Raw genomic sequence first — 26,441 nt, forward strand, 5'->3', positions numbered from 1 at the left:
AACTTTCCCATGATATTTAATGACCTTTCTTGATCTTAAGATTTGAGTCTCTGGGGCCGGCCCTGTGGCCGAGTGGTTAAGTTCATGCACTCTGCTTGGGCGGCCCAGGGTTTTGCTGGTTCAGATCCTGGGCGCAGACATGGCACCACTCATCAGGCCATGCTGAGGCAGCATCCCACATAGCACAACCAGAGGGGCTATTTCTCATCAGAAAGGAGAATATGCAATTATGTACTGGGGGGCTTTGGGGAGGAGAAGAAGAAGAAGAAGGAAAAAAGAAGACTGGCAATAGATGTTAGCTCAGGTGCCAGTCTTTAAAAAAAAATAAAACAAAAGAAAAGATTTGAGTCTCCTTTGCTCTGGGAGGTGTCCAGGCTTTGAGGTCTGTATGTTCTGTCTACTTCTGGAATTCCTACGTGGGAGCTCTGAGACCTGCCTTCTGGTAGATTTCATGTCATAACTCAGACCTCCTTATTTTGCTCCCCTTCATGGTTCTAATCCATTGGTTTAGTTTTCTGAAGATTTCTGCCTACGTTGCAGTCTTTAATTCGAGATGAATATTTTATGTATTCTTTTCTGATTCGGAATCATGGCTCCAGGTCTGTGGGTAACACATTCTTCAAATTTTACTGAGACCACAAATTAGAGACATTAAAGTGTCTTGTGCTTCCACGCAGTAGACGTGTTTCATTGAAAGGCAGCGAGGCGCACTTGGTGGAGCCTGGGAGTGGTGGAGCTTCTAGATAAGTCGGGGACAAAGACACAGGTAATTGTGATGATGACAAGTGTGGTGATGGAGGCACGTCTGTGCAGGAGCACCCAACTTTGCAGGGGGAATTCTTGGCAGGCTTCTCAGGACCGTACTGTATGAGACGGGTCTTGAAGGATGAGGAAGGGAGAACAGAACTGCAGAAGGACACCCCAGGCATCAGTGAATTATGCTGAAGGGCGTGGAAGCCTGCGCAAGCTTATGGGCGGTGTTTAGAAAATAGAACGTGGTTTGTTGAGGCTCCACTGTAGAGTTTGCAGGAGGAAATGACATCAAGCCAAGCGGGCAGAGAGCGGGACCTGGATAGTGGGGAACTCACATCCACTTACAGAATCAGGGCTTTATTTTGTAGGCAATGGGAAATGATGGAAGAGTCTAGTCAGGGAAGAGGCATCCCAGATTTCATTTTAGAAAGACTCACGTGGTGGCAGCATGTAGGCTGGATGAGAATGGGAAGGACAGTGAGACTGGAGCAGACAGACTTTTCAAGGTTCCTGCAGTGGCAGGTGAGGCACAGTGGGGGTGGGACTCAGGTGGGCCAGGGGATTCAGAGGGCAGAGCAGCATGTGACATGGATATTTAAGGGGAGCGTTGGTTGACTGTGCTTCCCTCACCTGCCGAGAGGGCTTTCCAGTTTGCTTATATGGAATTGTGCTTCTCTATGGACACTGCTGTCTTTCAACTCTTCTCATGTTTACAGAGAAATATGAAGCAGTAGAATTTATGACTATTGGTAGAAACTGATAATTTTTACTTCTAAATTGTACTGTGAAAAGACTGTATGATTGGCACAAGGTTTCTCCACGTGCAAAGTTTGTTTTCATGGTATTGCATGTTGATTTCCATTGGAAAGTATTCACCATATAAATGTTAAATAACCATAGCTCATTTTTCTGCCCAAAGACACTTTTTTGTTGTTTCTCAGGAAATAACAATTTAGACTTTTTAAAGGGTGTTACTGTTTTGTAAATTATATTGATTAATTTGATGGGAGTATTGTAAATGAGCATAGACTTGATTTAGGGAAAATAAAAGCCACGCGTGGTCTGCAGAGTGAGAGGTTTCCCATCACTTCCTGGTCTTATTTAGCGGCAACTCCATCCTTCCTACTGCTTAGGTCAAAACCCTAGAGTCATCTCTGACTTTTCCTTTCACACCTACATTGAGCCCATCAGCAGATCCTGCAGCCTCTACCTTCACATGTGTCCAGATTTTGACTGCTTCTCTCCACCCGCCCCGGGGTCCAGCCATCAGCATCTCTCACTGGACTAGGCTGTGGCCTCCCAAACGTCCTCTGTGTTGTCATTGAAGCCTTTAGCCCGTTCTCAACCAGATGGGTCCTCCTGCAAGCTAAGTCAGATCCTGTCACTCCCTTACCAGCCTGCAGTTCTTTCTACTGTGGTGGAGAGCCGAGAGTCCACGCCCCAGTGCAGACCCTGGACCAGCTGTGCCCTTCCTGCCTGTCTGTGGCAGGCAGGCGCAGCGGGAGCTCACCTGATTTAGGCTGCGTGGGCTCTGAACTGCTGCAAATGATCTGATTAAATAACATTTTTCTTATCCGCAATCAGGAAACAGGAAGTGATTCGACACAGAACATTGCATCAATTATGATCCGATTGGGGAAAATTCTCTTTGATAAGCATGTTCCGCCAACCTGTGCATCTAGCTTTGATGGCAGTCAGCAACAGAGGAGACCGTTCTGCTCACCAGGCTTGGCCCCCCGCTCGGAGCCTCGACACGCATTTGTGTTCAGGGCTCCGAATGCCTCTCCTTTCCAGACTCCTACTCTTTGGCTCTCTGCACACTGTGCAAATCATGGCTGCAGGAGGGAAAATATGGAAGAAATTGGTTGTTTGGCTGGATACAGGCAACATACACACAATTTTAAAAACAGAATTCTATCATTTAGACCGTGCTTTGTTTTGCCTTTTCAAAGGAATCTTGGTCAGATGACTTGTGAGTGAAGACAAAGCCCTGAGATGGGTGGTGACAGATGTCTAAGTAAAGAAGGAATCTGGCACTAAATTGTAGGGAAGGGACTTGATGAGTGGACACCAGAGACGTGAACCCTGACTTCACCATAAACCCCGGTTCCCAGGTTGTTGTGAGGATGGAATGAAACACGGGGCCATTACCTAATCCTCGTATGGAATGACATACGAGGATTAGGTAATGGGCTCAATGCATATCATTTGTTTCAATCCCCCTCTCCAATACCCCTTGCAACTAAACAAACCTCAGGAGGGTCACGCCTGGCTTTTCCCTTTCCCACGGGGACCATTCAGTAAGGAGCCTTTGTAATGCAAGCCTTAACTCTTCTTAGATTCTCTGCAAGGGAGAGAAAAAACATGGTTCAGATATCTGTTGTCACTAATACAGTAGGTTATTGAAATAAAATGAAAGAAATGTCCGTTTACAACTTGCACCCTTGATTCCAAATCCTAAAAATGCCTCTCAGGCACATGATTGTCACGGTTCAAGTGCACAAGTCTAGACATGTCCCCCATTGCGAGAGGCAGAGCTCCACACCACGGCATCTTTGGACTCATTTATTTTTTTTATGTTAGGAATGTACTTCATGTAATTTTTACTTTACTTGAATTTTAATTAGCAAAAGTTATTTCTATAATTACTGGCCTAAAGTATGAAATTAACACAAGTATTCTTAAAAGCACCTTTCAGACCGCGTTCCTTTTCACTTCTTTTACATGTGCCTTTTGGTAAAGACCTCCTGCATCCCTTTGCTCCTCGGGAGAGCAGGACAAAAGATGTCAAAGAAAGAAGAGTTTCTAGAAAATGTGGTTGGAGTATGTCGGAAAGGGGTGGGTCTTTTGGCAACTCCTTAACCAAAAATAGACAGTGAAATCAGTTGATTTTTTCCCCCTGTTCTGATTCAAGAAATGGATCGTCTCTACGTGGCCATCATAAATTCGTCCCATATTTTGAGTCTTTGCATGAAAAACAGATGGGAGTGATGGGCCTCAGGGTTCCTCTGGCTCACGTGGGAGCTTTAAGGCATCAAATGCTGCCTCCGTCTTGAAGTTAATCGGTGTTTAGGCACAGAGCTAAGACAGTAGTCACATCTTTTCGCTGTTCACTCCCGTGCTCCTTTCATACTCCGACACCACTGAAATACAGGCTCGTGAGGCCAAGGGGCTGTGGTTGAAGAGAGAGTGGGGACAAAGGCTCTTGGAGGCCCAGTGGGGATTGCAAGAGGCTCTCTAGCCTAGAAGAAAGGCCGAGGAGTGATCACAGCAAAGGATAACTAAGTTCCCTTCCCTTTGACAAAATCCAGAATGGTTTAATGATCTGTGGCGAGATGGGCGCCAGTCCCCGTGCTGTCTGTGGCTCTCTGGGAGGCGGTGAAGGAGGGGTTGGGGGCCCAAGCAACCAGGGCAGCAAGGTTAGTGTCTGTGGCTAATGTTAGCAGGTTGACTAAGGCAGGTGTGAGAATTCCTGTCTGCTTCTGTGACTCGGCGCTGCGAGTCCAGACAAGGGGCACGTGGCTTTCAGGACCTTCCATTTTATTCAGGTCAACCAGCACTAAGTGATCACATAGTTGTGTTTAGTGCTTTCTAGAGGATGCAGAAGAAATAAACGTGAAGATGACCGAGGATTTTTCCTGAAACCAGGATTCAGGGTGTATTAGACGTATTCCACACACACACACATGCACGCACACACACACACTAACACAGGAATCAAAGCCCTGCTGTGTTTCCTCCTCATGTTCCTGAACACAGTCTTATGAGTTTTCCAAGGACATTTTCAATTGCAACCATGCGCCAATGAAACAGTCAGTGTGCCTGCAAGTTCCGCTGCGACTCAGCTCAAACCAGCCCTTCCGCCGTCTCCCCGTGTCAGGAGGAGCCTGGGCCCTACAAACCCCACATCCACCTGCACGCTCACCTGGCCGCAGAATTCTGTGTACATTCTACCCCAGAAAGCACTGACAGGGCAGTTAACCTCCAGCTGGTAGGGGTGGGGGCTGCAGGCCCTGGGGGCCCCAACAGGGGCAGCAGGGGTTTCAGCGGTCTATGGGGCTCAGGCTCCAACCCGGGGTTGTAAGGGCTTCCCGATCTCTGGGTACCATCGCCCTTGTTCCTTCAGTTCTTCCAAAATGATTGTGGACAACTCCCTCTGTTAAACCTCTCTCTGGGTGAAATATCTAGAGTGCCTTCTGAAGGTTTCTAAACCAATACAGACTATTTAATTAAATTATCCTTTTCTCAACTACAATCATATAATTTAGGGAATCCTTCAGGCTTTGTGGCAAAATAGCATCATAAATTTCTGGCTCTGGGACTCAGGGAAAATGATTATGTCTGAGGCTGAGTTTTCTTTTCTGTAAAACGAGGTTATAGACATACAAAGTATATATAGGGGGCTGTGTGTGCACTTAGGGTTGTGAGTGTTGCTGAAGAAGACAATGTGAGCCAAGTCACTACCACCATGTTCACACAGAGGGGCACTCAACAAATGTTCCTTCTTCCTAAGTCGTCTTTCTTCCTTTGACTCATACGTTTTTTCAACATGTCCAGTCCCCGGCAGGTGTATGACATCATCTCTGGGAACTTTTAGTCACAGTGTCATAACTCTTTAATCAAAGCATTTTTTTTTTGTTTTCAGGAGAAAAATCGATGTTCCTGGTGAGTTGTCTTCTGAGTGGCTATTCAAAAAATCAAGCGGGGGGCAGGGGTCCTGGTACACTGGTCCCCTAAGAGTCCAGTTGAAACATGCCCTGATGCTTCATGGTAAAGTTAGGTCAAACAGGACGGGGACGTGTGTGAATCTGGAATCACTATTGTGTGCAGGGCATGTGGTGGGTAGTTAGTCAGTGCGTCTGAATTATTATTTACTGAGTCAATGGACAGGTGTATACAAAAGCAAGACGGACAAAACAATTCCGAATAGAAAAGAAAATGGAAGCAAGCAAGGTGTCCACGGCTATCGTGGCTGTGCCTTAGGTGCTTGTAGCACATTACAGTTGATAAATTGATTTCCCATTTCCTCATCATGGCAGAACTCTGAGGGAGATGTTGAAAAAGGAAACTCAATGTCTTTATTTTTATTTTTTGATGAAAAAATTGAAGCCCAAACTAACTGGATAATTTTCCTGTGGACTCAGAGCTAATGATGATAAAGTTAACACTACTGAGGACTGGCCATATGCCAGGCTCTCGTAAGTGGTTTATGTGCACCATTTTCTTTAATCATGAAATTAACCCACGGGGCCTGAATACTAATGTTCCCACTTATAGAGGAGGAAGCTGAGCTTGGGAGGGTAAGAAGATTTTCCAGGAGACCCGGGCGTAAGTGGAGTAACTCAGGCAGCCATAGGACAGTCTGGGTTTCTAACTATAGGGGCATACTGTTGGCAGTACAGCTGTTACGTGACAGAGCACAGTCATCAAGCTTCCTCACCGTGCTACCACACCAGGGCAGGTGCTGCTCCTGATGCGAGCACTGCTATCCACTGGTCCATGTGGTTAAAAGTCCAATTCCACAATGCAAGTGAGCTGAAGGGGTTTCTATTGAGTTATGTGTCCTGGAGACTAAAGCTTCTCCACTTGTGTAAAATCTATAAAAATAATTTCAACCAGCAATAACCAACTAGGAAATAAAGTAGAAAGTGAAAATTCTATTCACAATAGCAGCCATAGCTACAAATGGCCAAACAATTAACATCAAATACCCAAGACCTTTATGAAAATAATTTTTAAAAATCTATTAAAGGACATGAAATTAGATATGAAAAAAAGCCAAGATATATACCATATTCATGGATGAGGCAGCTTGGCATTGTGAGGAAGTCTGCTTTCCCCCCACAAAAATCTACCCATGTTAATGCTCTTCCAATAAAAATTGTAGTGTGATTATTTTTAAAAATCAAACTATTTCTAAATTTATGGAACAGTGTGTCCAGAATAATCAAGACACTTTTGGAAAAAGAAAGAGGGAGAATTAGTCTATCAGATATTAAGACATACTAGAAAGATATAAGGAAAATTGTGCATCTGATGGAAGAACTGACCTATAGACCAAAGAGACAGAAAATAGATTTCAGAAACATGTTTATGTATTTGGCAGCCCAGGCTGTGACAGTGGTGGCACTGCACACCGGTGAGGAGAGAATGGATGTTACCACAGGGGTGACATTGTTGGGTCTGAGGCAGCTGTTCAACTCTACTTTTCTCCATAGACAAGGTCACCTCTGGAAGGACTGCAGACGGAAGTGTGATGGAAAGAACTGTAAAGCTAATTGAAGAAAATATGGAGTGTCTTCATAACCTTGAGCAGGGAGGGAATGCTACACAGTACCTCATAAGCACGATTCATAAAGAAAAAGGATAGATTTGATGACTGAAAGTGTGTTTCTGTTCAATAGAGTGTAGTGTACAGTGAGCAGATGGCGATGGGCCATAAGAAGATATTTTCAACACCTAAACCAACAAGGGCTTTCCTTTCCATCCATAATATATAGGATCTTTCTTTAAATTAAGAAGGAAAATAAGAAGAAACTCAGGAAAAATGTGCAAAGAAAATGAACAGGCAATCCAGAGAAGGAGGAGCCTGGATACTGAAAAGAATATGAAGAGATCCTTAACGCAGATGTAATCAGAGAACTGCCAAATTAAATGGCGTTGTTCTTCCACTTTATACCCATTGGACTTTCAGAATTTAAAAAGTTTGATAAATTCAATTGCTGGTAAGGGATGGATGGAAATAGAAATCCACGTGCACAGGTGCTGGGGTGGGAATGAAACTGAGTGTCTGACAGTGGCCTGGAAGTGCCTAGTGAAATTAAGCATTGACATACCTTATGGCGCAGGAATCCCACACAAATACAGAGGGATATGTAAGAGAGTATTTAACGAAGCCCTGGACAGAATTGTGGTATCTAACAGATGCCAGCACCAAAGGGTCCGTGACTTAGAAGTCGTGGGTACCTGCGGTGGAGGTATGCTGCAGGGCACTGTGCAGCAGCCATGAGCCACACCAGCCCACAGCCACAGGGCAGGTGTGCAAAACACTGCAGAGTGGACTACGGAAGACACAGAGCAAGGTACAGCCAGGCCAATTGCAAACATAAGTAGGCAAACCTTTCTCTCTAGTCTTCATGCACACAAACATATTTAAAGGCATAAACCAAACACATGAAGTGGCTTGCTGGAGGTGGGCGGGGGTGGAGAAAGGATCAGATGGTAGACATGGGGGATGAGCTGGGAAAATATAAAAATAAAAGGAAACCAAAGGCAGGGCGTTTGGGCACAGTTCTGTGATGATCGCTCTGCATGCAGGATTAAAGAATTCCCTTTAAAGTACTTGGAACAGCGAAAGGCTTATGGAGAAGGACCAACAAATGTGCTGTATGCTGAGAAGAAATCTGTGACCAAGAGAGGCGCGGTCCTGCTCCCTGTGCTGACGGGCCAGCGATGTTAGTGCGCAGTGAGGCTGGGGTTTGAATCCATGTGGGACAGACTCAAAAGTTGACTGTTTTCCCACTAAAGCAGGTGTGTTAGATTGTAATGCAAAAGCAAATGAGCAGACTTAGTGGTCGAGAGCTATGTGAGTCCCGGGTGGCAGCTCAGAGGAAGAGGCCTGATGCCTGCCCTGCAGGATTTAGCAGGGGCAGAGTGGGGGGCCTGCTCTATCAGGGGCGTGCTGTGTGAAAGGGGCAGAGTGTGGAGCGGGGTGGGCCAGGCTCAGGGGTTCTGATGCTGATCCTCAGGTGGCCGGGCGGCGACTGGAGGCCAGGGTGGTATTGAGCAGCAGGTAGTATGATCTGCTCGGTTCAGGACAGCGGCCTTGGTGGCACAGGAGGTGAGAGTTCATCCTGAGGTCAGAGGGCAGTGGTGGGAGGAAGGAAAGCTGCTGGAGAGAGACCAGAAGGGCTGACCAGGCCAGTGGGACGGGAGTGGCAGTCTGGACAGGGATGAAGCATCCTAGGCTGCAGGAAGAGACACTGTGCAGGCAGAACCTAGCCATTTGGGGACTGACTGCAGTGCGGGCTGAGCAGAGCGAGGGGCGCTCTCTTTGACTGTCTTTCCTTCCATACGTGGAAGCCCCTTTCTCATAACCAAATACTGACGGCTGGAGTGAGAATTCAATCCGAGGAGTGCTCTCTGTGAGAAAGACGTGGTGTGTACACATGTACCTTGTCAGAGTTCAGACGGACTGAGGAAGCTTACTTATTTTAGGAGTTCTTCCAAACAATTTAAAATCCGTGATTTCTAATGGAGCCCTGCATGAACTGCACGCCCCTCGGTTAGCAGTGGAGCCGGTCTGGGAGGCGCAGGGTGAGGGCTGGGGGGTCCTGGGAGACGGGCACCTTGAATACTGGTCAGCCCACCGATGAGGTCCTACTGGGGCATGAGCTCGTACACAGAGCTTATCGGGGTGCTCGGCCTGGACGGGGCTGCCTCGCTCCCCCTCCGGAGCTTTTCCCCTCACGTCAGATGGTAGTTCTACCTGAAAGCGGCCATCGCACTACACTAATGACACCTGTGTTCAGGGGGAGTGATAAGGAGCCCGCGTTCAGTGAAGACCCCATCAAAAGAACTTACAGGCATACCTCAGGGATACTGCAAGTTTGGTTCCAGAGGCCACGATAAAGCAAGTCACACAATTTTTTTTGGTTTTACAGTGCATATAAAAGTTATGTTTACACTATAGTGTAGTTGATAAAGTGTGCAATAGCATTATGTCTAAAAAAACCAATATATATACCTTAATTAAAAAGACTTTATTGCTAAAAATGCTTACCATCCTCTGAGCCTTCAGCGAATCATAATGTTCTTGCTGGGGGAGGGTCTTGCCTTGATGTTGGTGGCTGCTGACTGATCAGGGTGGTGGTTGCCGGAGGCTGGGGTGGCTGTGGCAGTTTCTTAAAACAAGACAACAGGGATATTTGCAGTTCAAGTGGCTCCTCTTCCATGAATGATTTCTCTGTAGCATTCAACGCTGTTTGATAGCATTTTACCCACAGTAGAACTTCTTTCAAAATTGGAGTTAATCCTCTCAGACCCTGCCACAGTTTTATCAGCTAAGTTTATGTCATATTCTAAATCCTTTGTTGTCTTTTCAACAGTCTTCACAGCATCCTCACCAGAAGTAGATTCCATCTGCAGGAACCACTTTCTTTGCTCGTCCGTAAGAAGCAACTCCTCATCCCTTAAAGTTTCATCAGGAGATTCCAGCAATTCAGCCACATCTTCAGGCTCCACTCTAATTCTAATTCTCTTGCTATTTCTACCACATCTGCATTCCTTCCTCCACTGAAGTCTTGGACCCCTCAAAGTCATCCATGAGGGTTGGAATCAACTTCTTCCAGTCTCCTGTTAATGTTGATATTTTGACCTCTTCCCATGAATTGAGAACGTTCTTAATGGCATCTAGCATAGTGAATCTTTTCCAGAAGGGTTTCAATTTACTCCGCCCAGATCCATCAGAGGAATCACTATTTATGGCAGCTATAGCCTCACAAAATGTATTTCTTGAGTAACAAGACTTGGGAGTCAAAGTTACTCCTTGATCCATGGGCTGCAGAATGGATGTTGTGCTAGGAGGCATGAAAACAACATTAATCTCATTGCACATCTCCATCAGAGCTTTTGGCTGACCAGGCACATTGTCAAGGAGCACTAATATTTCAAATGGAATCTTTTTTCTGAGCAGTAGGTCTCAAAGTGGGCTTCAAATATTCATGGTTATGTTTTGAACAGATGTGCAGTCATCTAGGCTTTTGTTGTTCCATTTATGCAGCACAGGCAGAATAGATTTAGCATAATTCTGAAGGGCCCTAGGATTTTCAGAATGCTAAATTAGCGTTGGCTTCAACTTAAGGTCACCAGCTGCATTAGCCCCTAACAAGAGAGTCAGCCTGTCCTCTGAAGCTTTGAAGCCAGGCATTGACTTCTCCTCTCTGGCTATGAAAGTCCTAGATGGCATCTTCTTCCAACATAAGACCCTTTTGTCTACACTGAAAACCTGTTCTTTGGCCACCTTCCTGAATTCTCTCAGCTAGATCTTCTGCAGGACTGGCTGCAGCTTCTGCGTCAGCACCTGCTGCTTCCCCTGGTACTTTCATGTTATGGAGGCGGCTTCTTTCCGTAACCCTCATGAACCAGCCTCTGCTAGCTTCGGGCTTTTCTTCTGCAGCTTCCTGCCCTCTCTCAGCCTCGTGGAATTGAGGAGAGTTAGGGCCTTGCTCTGGATTAGGCTTTGGTGTAAGGGATGGTTGTGGCTGGTTTGATCTTCTATCCAGACCACCAAAACCTTCTCCATATCAGCAATAAGGCTGTTTTGCTTTCTTGTTATTCATGTGTTCACTGGAGTAGTACTTTTAATTTCCTTCAAGAGCTTTTCCTGTGCATTCACAACTTGGCTAATCGGCACAAAAGGCCTAGCTTTCGTCCTATTTCGGCATTCAACTTTCCTTCCTCACGAAGCTTAATCATTTCCAGCTTTTGATTTAAAGTGAGAGACATGTGACTCTCCCTTTCACTTGAACACCTAGAGGTCATTGTTGGGTTATTGATTAGCCTCATTTCAATATTGTTGTGTCTCAGGGAACAGGGAGGCCCAGGACGGGGAGAGAGATGGGGGAACAGCTGGTTGGCGGAGCAGTCAGAACACACACAACATTTATCCATTAAGTTCACCGTCTTTTACGGGCATATTTTGTGGCAGCCCAAAACAATTACAATAGTAGCATCAAAGATCACTGACCACAGATCACCACAACAAATATAAGAATAGTGAAAAGGTCTGAAATATTGTGAGAATTACCACAATGTGACACAGAGACACAGTGCGAGTAAACGCTGATGGGAAAATGGTGCCGATAGACTTGCTTGACACAGGGTTGCCACAGACTTTCAGTTTGTAAAAAATGCGAAATCTGTGACGCACAATAAAGTGAAGCACAATAAAACGAGCTACGCCTGTACTTGCATAGAATCCCAACTTTGTTTATATGGAGGAAATAAATTTCCATCCCGATAGTAAAAATTAGTTACGTATCATTTTATTTGCGACCTGTGCTATTTCTTTGATACAATGCCCTTGTATATGCTGCTCTTGCAAAAAAGTGCTCTCAGTTCTATAATCCTGTAATGACTACGGAGCAGTTAAGATTGGCAGAGTGGTTGCATTTTCGCATGGTAAATAAAACCACCTAATTACATGTGGAACAATGGGTTCACTTCTGACAGGGAGGTGTCTTTGGAACGCTGGGGCTCCTGTGGCAGGTAGCCCAGGGGAACCCCCTCGATCCTGTCAAGCATGAGCAGGAGCAAACGGAACGAAATATGCATTTCTGGCACGGTGACTGTGTGTGAAACTCAGGGACAAAGCCATCCTGGCTGCCTGTGACCTCATCCCCCCACACCCAGATCTTTTGCTTGAAAGGGAGAATGAGTGATTTTAACCCGAAACATGTTGTCAGTTTGTGTTGGAAAAAGGTGAGGTGGAATTATGGTTGACAGGTGAGCCAAAAAAGAAAGGAACAATCTCCTGTGTTTCCCTGAAACCAGCCTTGCCTGGCTGAAACAGCAACAGTGAGAAAATTTTGCCAAAGGAAATATTCACTTACGGCTGGAGTTGCTGGAAAACATCCGCTCCTGATGCCAGGAGACCTAGTGAGGAGGCGTCCCCACTGATCCTGGACAGGCTGCGTGACTGCCCCTCTTGTCCACTGGCCCGTGCCTGGCACCAGAATTTCAGAGCCTTGCACGCCGCATGCGTCCATAATCCTTTGCTGAGTTGAGTGAAATCCGTGTGGGCCCAACTGGGAGGCACAGCCAAGGGCTAGGATGCTGAAGTCTGGATGGCAAGGGTGCTGCTTCAGACAAGCTGCGGATCTGCAAAGACTGGGTCAGAGGGATGGTTCTAGAAAGGCACAGATGTCTGGTCTGGGGGAATCAACTAGGGCAGGGAACTGGTGGTCCAGGCCCCGGGCTCAGGAGGTCAGAGGCCCGAGAGACCCATTCTAACTCAGGGTAGTCGTGGGTGTGGCTTGCTGCTCCTTATATCCATTCTGGGGTCATGGGAGTCCAGGAGCCTCGGGGAGCTTGACAGGGCCTTGAGATTAAAGGATTAAAGCCAACTCTACATGTAGGTAGAGGCCGAGGCCGAGCCTTCTGAGGGAGCAGGTGTCTGAGGTGGGTGTCGCTCTGGGCCGACGCCTGGGTCATGCTCTGAGGAAGAAATAATTCTCACCAGGCATTGGGTCCCAACCACACAGCTCCTACTGTGGACAAGACACAGAGGGAGAAGGGCTTCCAGCCAAGAGGCTGCTCCCTGAGCCAGTGCTGGGCAGGGGGTGGGGTCCTCAAGGGCGGGGGCTTCCGGGAAGGGAGAGGAGCAGCCTGGGTTCTGGTCAGAGCGACGAAGTTCATCTTTGTGCTGAGCAGCCCGGAGCAAGTCCCATATGTCATGGACTAGCTTGTCTCTCTGTTAACTGAAGGTTTTCACGAAGAGCAAAGGAAAAAAAAATATGTTTGTGAGAGATGCACTTTGTGAAATATAAAGCAGTAATGTGGGTTCTTGGGCCCTTTGCCCGGGGCCCTCCTGCCAAGACCCGGCTCAGCTTGCTGCCCTCACAGAACGTTCTGAATCCCATCAGCTCCACGGGAGCTGGATGAGCCTGAGCTGCACGACCTTGAGAAGCCATCAGCCTTGGGCAGGGCCGCACCTGAGTCATCCCGGGAGAACACTCTGTGCTCGCTGCTGCTTTAAAGCCTTCGTGGAGGCACAGCGTGCTCCAGCCCCCTGCCAGTCCCAGCCGCCTTAACCCTTGCAGTGGGAAGCGCTCCCCATGGTCTCGGGGGCTCTGCCTGAGTGCAGCCCCTGGGTCGGGGTGCACTGGCACGGCTCCCTGGAGGCCCTCTTTTATGCTAGGATTCCTGCCAGCTTGGGGGTTGGCACCCTGCTCTGCTTGTGTTAACTTCTCTCACTCGACACCTTAGTATCTCCACAAAGGCACAGGTTTATCTTTCTACACTGAGGGCTGATGACAGTAATCTGGTTTTGGGACTCTCTGGGCTGACTTCCTGAAGGCTAGGATGCCCGGCACCAAGGCTTGGTGTCTCCTAGGGACACCAAGGTTCCTGGTGACCTGCCCAAGGTTCCAGGCTCACTGGTTGGCCCCCTACTCTCCAAAGGTGGCCAAATTGTTTCATTAATTCTGAAAACCTGAGGAAGGGTCATTTTAATGTGCCACTTGTGCAAATATATTCAAACGATCATTCAAATGATTTAACACGGAAAGGGTCAGACTTCCCGGAGCAAATGGTGTCTTTTAATGTGCTGTCTGAGTGATTTCATCAGGCGGCGATATTAAAGAGAAGTGTATACGAAGCATAACTTACAGGGACGCACGCAGCTGCTGTCTGTGAAGGACCCATGAAATTCCTTGGAGATCCCCGGACCTTGCCACTGCGTGGCCGGGCTGGGATTAGCACAAAGAGGCGCGGGAGGGACCGACCATCATGAAGGCGGGAGAGGAGAGGCCCCACCTGAAGATCTTCCAGCTCTGGAGCGGGTCTCCAGTGGGCCGGGGGCACGGGCTTCAATCGCCAGCCCCGAGCTGGTTTGCAGCAGTCCCGGTGCCTCGAATACTAATCAGCTCTCAACTTTTGAACTCCTTTTGGAAGGAAAAGAAAAAAATAACAGGAGAGGAAGCCAATTCCATACCCACTGGAGAGGAGCCTTTCATTTCTTCCCAGAATGGAGGGAGGGGGAGGGGGTGGGACGGAGGAGTGGGGAGGGAGGAAGGGGAGGGGGAGGGCAGCAGAGGTACCAGGGCTCCATGCAGTCTGAGTCTCTGGGCATTCTGTTTGCCTCGGGGACTGAGCGCCCACCGAGGGGACCACGGCTCCAGCACGTCCCCTCTCGGAGAAAAGCCACAACTTTTAATTTGATTTTCAAGATCTTTAATAACCGTATTGCAAAGGACTCAGGCCAGTGTGTTTATTCAGGACTTGAGTTCTTCGGAAAGCCCCCTGCGAGGGTGTGAGGCCCCTTTTCTGCTCTTTCACCTCTCCCCGAGCCAGGTGGTGAAAGGGGAGATGAAGGGGACGTGGGGTGTGAGGTTGGAAGCACCTCAGAAGCGGCCTCCACGCAGAGGAGGGCACACGCACTGGAGCGTGGGGTCCCTCCCACCTTCCAAGCCTCCATTGCTCACCACAGAGCGGGGGGAGAGAGCACAGATGCCCAGCTTCTGCCTGGGACACAGCTGTCCATGCCCACTGGGCCTTGGCTTGGGCTCGCAGCCCGTCACCTGCTGAACCCACGGCTAGTCTAGCCGGGAGTAGCCCTGCGTCTTCATTCACTCCCCAGCAGTCAGCTGAGTGCTGGCCCTGAGCTGGGAGCAGGTCTCTTGCCCCTGGGCTGCCCCTGTCTGCACCTCTCCTGCTCTGGGCTTCGGCTCACTTCTCTGAAACTGACCCAGTGCCTGCCTGGACCTAGAGTAACTGCCTATTATTGGCGGGGTCCCGAATCCCACTTGGTGCCCGTATGTGGTGGCGTTCCACGCATTCCTGCCTTCCTGTGTCCTATTGCCAGGTTCTCCCTGCTCCCTTCCTCGCCCGGCCACCGCATCCGACTCTAGGGCACAGAAAGTTCCTCCAGAAAGCCCTCCGAGTCCCGGGGCCCTGTGAAGTCTCCCTTTTCCCTTTCGCTTGCCCCCGGGGCCTCTCACCTGCTGTGTCTGTGCCCACCTGCCCGCTGACCATTGGCAGACTCTCTCCCTTGCCAAGCTCTAGACAGGCTCCTCTGAGCCAGCCAAGGCTGTCCTTGAGCACGTCCTCAAGAGCCCAGTTTTGGCGAGAATCCAATCAAGACAACTTAGCCACAATCCCCACCTCCATATCTGTTCCCCCTCAACGTCTGACCCGATTCCTCGTCCTGCTGATGCCCATGAGGTCTGACATCCGGGACCGCCTTCAGCAGGAGACCCCTACCCTCTGTAATTTTTCTTCCATCGACACCCCCTCCTCCCCCCACTGCTCCTTGCCTATAAACCCCTACTTGTCCTTGTCTTCAAGGTTGAGCCCCATCTCTCTCCCCCACTGCAGAACCCTACTGCACGGTCCCCACACCTGTCACAACAGTTGCTCAAATGTTAGTCACTTAAGGAGCTACAGCAGGGGCTGAAAAAATCCACTTTGAATGCTTAAACATTAATGAGTACTGTTCATGGAAGTCACATTGCTAAGCAGTGGAGGGGGTGGGGGGGAGCAGACATGGCCTGGACCGTGAGGAGTGGGAGGGAGAAAGCAGGAGTGGACTTCATCTTCTCAGGACGGGAGAAGAATGACCACCGTGATGGTGGGACCCGGGCCCTCTCTTCCCCCAGACGCCCACACCCTGCCCTCCCACTCGGGATCCCATGGCCCAGCAGAAGAGTGTGTCGGGCGGTGACCTGGAGCTCTCGCAGCTCCGCCCACCCGGCCTGGGACCCTGGAGGCCCCCACTGCTGGGCAGACACTGTGACGATGGGTCATGCAGAAGGAGACAGAGATGGAGGGGAGAGGTGTGGTGTCAGCTGCCTCCAGGAGATGCCCTGAGGAGGCTGCCTCGGAAGGCTGACGCCCCAAAGAGGGACTGATAATGAAAAATGACTCAGCTGGGGACTTACGTCAGATGATGCAGGCTGACCATAAACTGGCCATTCTGGGAAGCTGGCGGGCGTCGCAGGAGCTCATGTGTGGAGCCGGCCCTGAGCAGGAGGCGTCTAAGGGGCCAAGCATGCTGAGCCCTCACCCTGCCAGCGAACAGCTCACGGACCCAGGAGGCCAAGAGACAGGGCACGCATCTGCCGGACGCGGGGCTACTGTGGCAGGGGCGTTGCGAGTGGCTTGTCTGGTCTTGGAGGGCCTCTCTTTTAATTGGAATCAGGGAAACAGCCCTGGGAGTGTGCTCTCCAACCACTAAAATGTTTGTGTAAATAAGTTCCCAGCATGAGAGTGAAAAGCAGGTGGGGAGGGAAGGGAGCTGGCGGCCGGCTGGGAGGAGGCTCCCCCTGCATCCACCTGGGTGTGCCGGGATCCAAGTATCAGCCTCATGGACCGGGGCTGTGGGCGGGGAGGGTGGCAGGTGCTGCTGGGAGACTGGGGTCTTCAGAGGGGCAGCAGGGGGATGGTGAACGTTCCCCTGCCAGCCAGGGTGGGGTGGGCGTGGGGCTGGTGGGGGGACAGCACTGGGGAAGGCTCGGCTGGATGAGCAGAGGGACATGCCAGAGCCGGAGCCTACCTTTTGAGATGGTGTGGGCAATGGGGAGAGTGCGCAAGAGGAGGAGCCACAGGGTCGGCCAGCAGTCGTCCTGAAGATGTAGCCCGGAGGGCAGTGGGACAGCCCAGGGGGAGCAGGAGGGTCCTGCGTGGTCCGGCATCTGAGGGGACGCTAGGAAGAGGGACTCTGGGTGGTGCTGATGGCTCGGAGCTCCTCATCTCCTGTCCCTCTCCCCATAGGCCCTTGAAGTGGGTGGCGTGGGGACTATTACTGGCTGGTTGGATGACCTGGAGGCCGGGGGCCACCCTGTCTGATTCCCCACAGCTGGGAGGGGTGGACCCGGAGCTGGAAACCTGGCCTTTCTGGTGTTTGGTCAAGCTTCCCAGATATCCATTTACTCCTTCAGCATCATTCTCCAGACACAGAGGGTCTCATCTGTGCACCAACAATCGTTAGTGAAAGGTCACTTTGTTTTGAGGATGCTGGTGACATTGTGGAGTGTTTGGGTTTGCGCAGTGAGGGCTAGTGGTAGAGATGCTACCACAGGAGTCAAGAGACCAAGAGCCCGTGCGACCCCATCCTCCCCCTAGGTGGGCCCAGTGCTGCCTGGCATGCAAGTTTCTGAAGTTATGGCACATGCACCACCTACGCTGGACCCAGAGCCCTGGGAGGCTGGCAGGGCCAGGAGCAGGTCTGGGTGTGCGAGGGGAACTCGGGTAGCTTCAAGGTGGGGAGCGAGACTTCAGGGCCCTGGAGCCCCGTGGCTCGGAGGGTCCTGGCCGAACCAGGGAAGCAACCTCGTTACCAATTCTGCGTCTCTGTCTCCCTCTTCCTGTTGGTTGGGCTTTCTCTTCCATAAGTTCAAAAGTTGGTGAAGCTGGTTTGCTTATAACAAAAGATGGCTCTGGTGCCCATGGCAAGGTAAAGGGAGCCGATCGGAGGCCGGCCTTCAGAGACGAGCATGGCCCTGCACGGGGCAGGTTGAACCACTGGTCCAACCTGGACGATGCCCCACGGGCATCTCAAAGGATATTTTGATATTATATCCTTCCTATTTCTTTTGGGTGTAAAATGTTCTTTTAAATAAAATGATTAATGATTGTGATGGTGGGGACAATTTTTTAATGCCTTTATTTACTGATGTAAATCATTGGCAACACCGGGTTGATTCTCATTAAAAAGAAACTCTTCTATTCAACAAATATTTGCTCAGAGCCTATTATGTGGCAGACACAATTCTAGATGATTCTGGTTGCGTCTTCTAAGGTCTGGATGCCCCACGCTACCTCCTGTGGCCTGACTCCTCCTCATCTGAGTTATTCTGGTTGATAAAGGGTCTGAGAGGAGTAGTGGTTTCACCTTCAGGGTACAAGAGTGTGTTACATAAATACGGTCTTGGAGGATAAAATGAGTCTTTCCATGCATGAGGACAGCCTTTGCTATCTGACTGACTTTAGAATTAGAAGCTTGGGAGACCCTCGGGCCACTTCCTTCCCTTCCCACACGGCGCGTCTTAGGTGGCTATTGGGGTGAGGAAGTCCCTTCCCCCCATCCAGGGACGCATTACCCTTCCATTCATTCCATCACCAAAATTTTATTTGGCCTCTGGGGTCCAGTCTGTCACTTCCAGGGAGGCTGATCACAGTAATAAAGAAATTGAGCTCCTTCTGGGGGTACGAGTCCTGCCTGTGGTGGTTAATTTTACTGTCACCATGCCTGGGGCCTGGGCCTCGGGGCACTCAAGGGTCTGGTCAGGTATTCCCGGTGCGTCTGTGAGGGTGTTTTCAGATGAGATGAACATCTGAATCAGTGGACGGAGTGAAGCGGGGGCCTTCCCTGAGCTGGGCCTCATCCTGTGTGCTGAGGGCCTGGGCAGAACACAGAGGCGGAGGAAGGCAGGGGCCGCGCTCTCTGCGGGCTGGCCTCGGGCTGGACCGTCGGTCTCCGCCTGTGTTTGGACCTGCACTTGCATTTACACTGTCAGCTCTCCTGCAGTTGCTGACTGCAGGTCTTGGGACTTCTCAGCTTCCATACTGCAAATTCCTTACAATGAATCTCTTCGTAGATGTTTATCTATATATATATCTGTGAAGAGATTTCATGTGTGTACATATATATATAAAAATCTCCACATGTGCACGCATGCGCACGCACACACACACACACCTCTCCTGTTGGTTCTGTTTGTCTGGAGAGCCCTGATTACTACACTCTCCTCACTCTAGGTCTCTGGAACGCCCCCTCCCCAGGAAGCAGGCTGCAGGGCGAGGAGCACGAGGTTGAAGGAGGGTAGCTCTTGGTTGACCCGTGGGTGCCCTGCTCTGTGGTGGGACCCTGGCGAGTTACTTACCCTCTTCCAACTTCAGTTTTGTCGTGTATTCAATGGGAACAATAATATTGGACTAATTAGGCAAAAACAGCTGCTCTAAAAGCCTTTGAGTTTCCTAAATTTATTTTTGGCTTACCAGGAGTCCACGGTGAGCGTCCCTGGTCGGGGAACGCCTTCCCTCATACAGCGATTGAAGGATAAAGGCCTCTGTCCAGTGGCTCTGCCCCCCAGGGCCTCCGAGGCCTCCGCTTGTGGACATTGAAAGAGACGGAGGGCAGCAATAGGACCCACCCCCTGCTGAAGGCCCTGCCCAAGGTCTGCACACGGCACCTCTGCTCACTTTCCATTGGCCAGACAAGTCAGGCGGCCAGCCGGGAGGGAGCAGGAGGACTGGGCGGGGTGGTCCCCGACGGGCAGCATCTCCAGGGCCAGCTCCACCTTGTGGGAAAAGAGCACACGTTTGTGGTGGACAGGCCACCACCTCTCCACAGTCATAGCTGCCTGGGCTGTCGCGAAGCTCATGTGCCACAATGCATTCCCCGTGGGGACGCCACTGTCTGCTCAGGGAAGATGCCACTGCTGTCATTTTAATTCCAGTCCCGTCTCTGTCTTTATTAATGTGCATTTTAAGTCGAGTCCCATAATCTCCTGCAGGCTAGGTTTCCTCATGTGTGAAATGGAGAGAGTAATGTCAGTTTTAAAGGGTCACGTTAAGCATTAAATGCCATAAAAGAGGTGCTCAGGGGATGGCCCTGCTCTTGTGGTTAAAGGGGCAGCACTGTGGCCAGCAGTGCCCATGTCCCTGTGTCCCCTCTGGTTGTTCATGGGCCAGGGGGGGTCCCTATTAAAACCTCTAGCCTGAGAGCAGGAAGTCTGACATCGCTTCTTGCCTCTGCTTACTAGCTTGCCTTCTGACTGGCTCTGCCAGTCGTTTATTGTGTCTGCCTCAGTTTCCAATCTCTGCTGTGGGAAAGTTAACAGAGACTTGCATTAGGAGGGAGAGGGGTGTTTGTCTGATCCTAGCATGGCGGGGCATGTAGAATCACGGTGCTTTAATCACCGCGTGTTCCTTGGCTTGCAGGCTCGAGCTAGAATCTGGGTGGAAAAAACAGAATATAAATGGCTGATGCTATTGGAACACAGAATTTGCATACGGAGTTAATTCTGAATGCACAGAGCAGAGCCCAACTTAAAACAGGCGGACTCTCCTCCTTCAGTGTGAGCTGGTCCCTGGTGGGATGCGTTTTGCCTTCTACCGTTTTCTCCTGCCACTGAATCCCCACTAATCCATACGGAGGAGCCGAGGCGAATGCTAATAGGGGATGATGTGGGAAGTATGCACACCCCATCCATCTCTGTCCTCTTCAGGAAGGCCAGCTGATGTGCACGCGTATCTGCTATTGACCGATATGCGTGCTCTGATCCGTCAGCACTTGAGGTCGTGAGCTGGAAAAGATCTTACCGTGTGCAGTTGTGAGACCAGGAGACTGTGAATTGTGTTAACAGGTAAGGGAGGGACAGGTATGAGAGCACTGGGAGGCCCCTGAAGGGGGTGAGGAGGCCGAAACTGAGGCAGTGCCAGGTCCTGGGCGGGCGGCGCCACTCACAGCCCAGTGGCCTTGCACACAGGTCTTGGCATGGGAGGGCGCTGCTCCCTGGGGCTGCTCCCGTGCCCTGGGCCCTGGACTGGAACCTGTGAAGCCACAGATTCCAGGGCTGGAGGGGGTCTTTTTTGTTTTTTAAAGATTTTATTTTTTTCCTTTTTCTCCCCAAAGCCCCCCGGTACATAGTTGTATATTCTTCGTGGTGGGTCCTTCCAGTTGTGGCATGTGGGACGCTGCCTCAGCGTGGTCTGACGAGCAGTGCCATGTCCGCGCCCAGGATTCGAACCAATGAAACCCTGCAGCAGAGCGCGCAAACTTAACCACTCGGCCACGGGGCCAGCCCCTGGAGGGGGTCTTTTTAAAGCCAAGTTTATTGAGATACGAGTTACAGATAGTGATGTTCACTCTGTAAAGTGTCAGCTGTATTTTGCGAAACACACACGGTGTGTAAGTACCACCACAATCAACATATAGAATGTTTCCATCACCAAATTTCACCCGAGCCCCTTCCTAGTCAGGTCCTCCCTTCACTGGAGCCCTTGGCAGCCTTGGATCCATTTTCTCTCTCTGTAGTTGTGCCTTTTCCAGAATGTTCTACCAGTGGCTCATGTGACACGTGTCCTTTGGTCTGATTTTGCACGGAGTGCACATCCTTTTTCTCGGGTATGTCAGTGGTATGTTCCTTTGCATGAACGTGCAGTGTGAGCACCATCCCTGGCTCATGGATTCTGGGGTTGGGTCCAGGTTTTGCTTACACAGGAGCATCTAAACTGGACACTATTTGGTGCTGGAATCCCTTCTTTCACATTCTGGCCAACTGGTACCGACCTTGTGTGGCAGTTGTGATGGTTATATGAGGAGATGTCTGTAAACCACGTGGAGAAATAGGACCTGGCACGTGGGACGAGCACTGTACCTGTTAGCTAGCATTAGTGAGGCAACTTGGTGACATGGAGGATGCATATGGAGCCTCCGGCCTGGCCTGCACTGCCACTTCCTGGGTGAGCTTGGGCAGGTTACTTAACCTCTCTGTGTCCAGCTTCCTCATCAGCAATTTGCTGGTAGTAACAGTGCCTCCCTTATGGGCTTAATGCCAGGACTGATGGGCTGGTGGGTGGGATGTGTGTGGGCAGCATCTAGTTATCTGGTTAGAGGTTTCATTATCATCTGAATTTGCGAGGCCCCATTACTGCTCTGCAGAGCGGGATTATCAGCCGAGATTGACAAAGACGCCGCTTGCACAGAACTTTGCACTGCACCTGCATGGCACAAGCACTTCCCACATCCTCACTCCCATTTTTCTCAGAGGAAACGTGCTGGATGCCGTGTGCTGGCTGAGCATCATGGAGATGGCGTGACGCCATCGGAGGCCTGCACTGGTTGGAAGCTGCAGCTCAGGGGTGGAGGGCAGGAGCTGACGGAGTGGGGCCGGGGGCTGACTCTGGGAAGAGACAGGACTGACAACTGCTGCCCACCCCTGCTGCCTCTCAGAGGCTAATCCACACGCCTTAGTGCTCCCAGGTGTGAGCTGCAGACATCCCCAGGACGCCTGTGATGAGGATGTGCCACAGCCTTTCTCCCCATCAACAAGGGGCAGCCTCAGGGCCTCCAGCCCCGAGGGCGAGGACACCTCAGCACTGGGGGCCCAGGAGGCGCAGGGCAGCCAGGGGACACGTCACCAGCGAGCCGCTTCATCTCCCAGACGAAGTGCTGTCATTCTGGGTGTTCAGAACAAACACTGACTCCCCTAGACGGTCTGGCAGACACTCCACAGTGTGTTGAGAAACCATTGTGCCATTCAGAAAGTCAGACGGCAAAATGCAATCAACAAGTCAACAGCCCAAGAGGTCTCCAGACCATCCAACCAACCCACAAATGACAAACCCCGATACGCACAACAGGCCCAGGGACTCTCACTCCTCCCCATTTCCTGCAGTAAACAACGATGGAGTCCTTCCCCCGCTGGCACCCCAGCAAGATAACCCTCCTTGCTTTAGAACCAGGCGGGCCTTCCCTCCGGCAGGTTCCACGATACGCGTGTCTATTCGCGGGGTCTTTATAAACATCTGACACTCCCAGGGGTACAATTAAAAGTGACCTGTCTTCACAGAGAGTAATGGCCACTGGGTGTTGAGAACGGCTTCCAGGTGACCAGCTGCTGACCCTCAGGGGTGGGGGACATGTGGCAGGGGGTCACCATCTCGGCCCCAAGGCAGGATGATGTAGGGTCCTGGAGGCTTTCCTGGCACTTGGGAACTCTGATTCATGTTCATTGTGTCCTGCCACCCAGGTTTGAGGCTGTGGCCAAAACTGCGTTGGAGCCATGATGCTGAAGGACAGCCTCTGGCTCCCAGGGGTGGGGCGAGGGCACAGGCGCCGAGAGGCTGCAGCTGAAGGGGGCAGGGGGCAGTAGCGTGTCCCTGCCGGTGTAACCTCTGCCCTGTGTCTCCACAGCAGCGCATCCAGAGAGCAGAGGGCCCAGCGCCCGAGGACAGAGGCCAGGCCTGCCGCTGGTTTCTCCAGAAGCCTTGAAGGTCACACCTGGTGTGATGTCCACCGTGTTTCCTGTGAGGCACCTGCGAGGGTTTGCTAAGATCACTCCCATCACCAGCTCATTAAAATAACATGCTGCCCCCCACCTCCTCCATGCAGAGCACTCAGAAAGCCTCACCCGTGGCCTGGCCCAGCCCCCAAAGTCCACCCGCACAGGCAGCTCCGCTCCTGGGCAGCTCACACTGAGGGCCCTGTGTGTGGGCCGAGCCCCCAGCCATTCGTGTGGCCATCGGCAGACTGCTCTCCCTGGACCTCCGCGTCCTCACCCACGACACGAGGGGCTTGCACGAGACTGGCTTCCGGGCCCCTTTCTGGTTTCATTCCCTGCACATGATTCCCTTATGAGGGGATTGGCGGTAAGGAGGAAACCCCCCCTCGCCGCCTGCAGATAAGCCACTGTGTCAACCTGCTTTCTTTATTAGGTGTGGCTTCCCCTCAAGTTTCCACTGGGGGTGGGAAAGAGACCAAATTTGCATTGATTCTGTCTAGAAAGTGCCCCCACAGGCCCTGTTTGAGGATGTCTCCACAAGCGCGGCGTCTGAGGCTTCCCCTCCCCGCTGGCCTGGGAGGAGTGGTCACAGCACCCGCCGTGAGGCTCCTTGGGGTGACAGCTTCCCGGGCTTGGGAAGAGGGCCCGCCACCCTGGCCTCTTAGGTTGTTGACTCAATTGCATTTTGCCGTCTGACTTTCTGAGTGGCACAATGATTTCTCAACACGCTATGGATCGTCTGCCATCCCGAGGGCTTCAGCACATGAGGGTTTTCCAAGACGACAGTGTTGGCTGGAGCCAACTGTTCCCTTCACCTCTCCCACTGCCAAGAGTGGCCGCCCCTTTGGCTAACTTGGGGTGACCTGCACCACTGTCCTCACTCCCTCAGAATCAGTGACCCCTGACCTTCTTTGGTTGTGATGCGCTCGTGCCATCGTTAAATTCCTCCAGAGCTGGACAACACGGGTCCGGGTGGCAGACGCCGGCCCTGGGGTCAGTGTCCACCATGGGTGCAAGGGTCTCTGACTGCTTAGGCCTCAGGTCTCAGCTCCGTTGTCTTCTCAAGGGACCAGAGCGCTCCTTCCACATGAGTCCATTGTGGGGCTACGGGAAGCGTGTGTGGCCCCTGATACTCTGTGGAAAACTGTGTTTGCACAAACAAGGATTTCGAGGGGACCTGGGGTGGTGACTGTATGGGATCATCTAAGCAGTTTGTGTCCCTCCCCTCGCTCAAAGAACTGTTGGAGTGCGTCCCCAGATCTCACCTCACGCTGAGATCTGTGCTCTCCCGGGATGTGGCAGGCGCGATCGTCCAACCTGGTTGGGGGAGAGGGCATCCAGGGCACAGTGCTCAGGAGTCAGAGTGGAGCTGACGTGCTGGTCCTGGGCCATGCCCACCCTGCTGACATGCTTGGTGCTAGGACGTCCATGTTTCTGTTTCAGAGGGCACAGAGCAGCCTACATACAGGTGGGTGGGTCCTAGGAAGGGTTATTGATTCCTATTTAACTGGGGTTTGGCTGTGAGGGACAGGACATGTCACTGTAGCGAGGAGCAGGTGGGGCCTTTATCTCCCCTCACACAAGTGTCCGGAGGTGGACGTCGCCCCAGGTCAGCAGCCTTCCCCCAGGGATGCAGCCCCACCCGTCTGTCTGCTCAGCCGTCTTTCGTGGTCCTTGCTCTTACCCTTATTACGTCACGTCACTTACGGCTCATGTTTGTTTGACAGATGTGGTCCCTCAACAAGCTGAGGCCCAGCCTGCTTCTCCCACCGTGTGGCCTTCCTTCCATCGCTGGGCCGCTGTCCACACACTCTGTGACAGTCCTATCTTTCTGGAGCCCTGGCATCAGTGGGCCCAGCCTCGTGCTCTCCTAGCCCGGTGATCCTGGGGTTTGCGGCTGCTGGGGACAGCTCTCCCGGATGAGGACATCTGTTCCTGACCCACCTCCAACCCGCCTGTGGGTCATTCTGGTGACTTCCGCATCCACATGAGGGTTCTGGTGCTCTCCACTCTGGCTGTGAAGTTTGCTGTGGGATCCGCTCACTGGGCCAGCGCTTGTGGCTTGGTGTGCAACTCACTCAGCCTCAAGGGAATGGCTCCAAACACCCTAGGACCACACCCTGGGACCACACCCTTCTGCTTCCCCCCGCCACTGTTCCCCATCCCACTGAATCTGCTCTTCCCTCCTTCCGCTGCCCCGTCTCCACCTCCCTTATCACCTGCGGTCCATCCTGCACCTTACTAGTTAACCATTACTAGTTCTACCACAGACTAAGGGCCTGAGCAGAACCAACTAAGTTGGGTTCACAGTCTCGTTTGCTCTCTGCTGCTGCTCATGTCTTGTTATTTACCCCTCGGTCGTTTCCCATGGTTGTAGTTTGGCATTTCTCCCAATCTTCTTGAAAAAACGGCACCCCCCCTCTACTCTCAGACAGCGACTCACCTGCACCTCACTGGGCAGCGCCGTCTCTCTCTGAACCTTCATAGAGATGCCCATTGCTGCCACCCACCCGGTGCTCCACCTCCCGCTGTTCGGCCCACGGGTGGCCTGGGGTGGCAGGGATGCAGTGGGGCCCAGAGCCAGCAAGCAGGGTGTTAGCACCTGAAAGGATGAGATGCTGGCATCTTCAGGATTGGAAACATGAGTGACCAGTTACCAGTTCACAGTGAAGACCTGGGCTGCCGGGCCTGATGCTCTGGACTGAGCAAAGGAGTGAGCTGAGGGCAGGGGAAGGGACAGCCCGGTGGTAGCTGAGGTACCATGGGGAGACAGGCGGAGGAGGCCACCCGAGGCCTCTCCGAGCTTGCACGGTCTGTTTGAAGGAGCAAACACTTTCAGATGTGTCTTTGCCGGTGTTCTGTGCTCAGACTCGGCCCCTCGCATTCCTTTCAGAGGCGAAAGGGTCAGTTTGTACAATCACAGTGATTTCCTGTTTATCCTTTCGTTTCAAGCATCCTCAC

At 51.4% G+C, this 26,441-nt stretch overlaps 1 long non-coding RNA gene across 1 annotated transcript; it reads right to left on the reverse strand.

Moving 5' to 3' along the window:
* Window positions 1–603: 603 nt before the first annotated feature.
* Window positions 604–19,610, reverse strand: LOC123286246 (uncharacterized). Its single transcript, XR_006528498.2, has 5 exons — window positions 19,471–19,610; window positions 14,143–14,417; window positions 12,366–13,232; window positions 3,006–3,097; window positions 604–2,588 (listed from the first exon to the last, which is right to left on the reverse strand). It is a non-coding gene; the product is annotated as an uncharacterized lncRNA (long non-coding RNA).
* Between the last annotated feature and the right edge of the window lie 6,831 nt (window positions 19,611–26,441).

This window comes from Equus asinus, chromosome 6 (genome assembly GCF_041296235.1).
Source record: "Equus asinus isolate D_3611 breed Donkey chromosome 6, EquAss-T2T_v2, whole genome shotgun sequence".
Taxonomy (NCBI): Eukaryota; Metazoa; Chordata; class Mammalia; order Perissodactyla; family Equidae; genus Equus; species Equus asinus.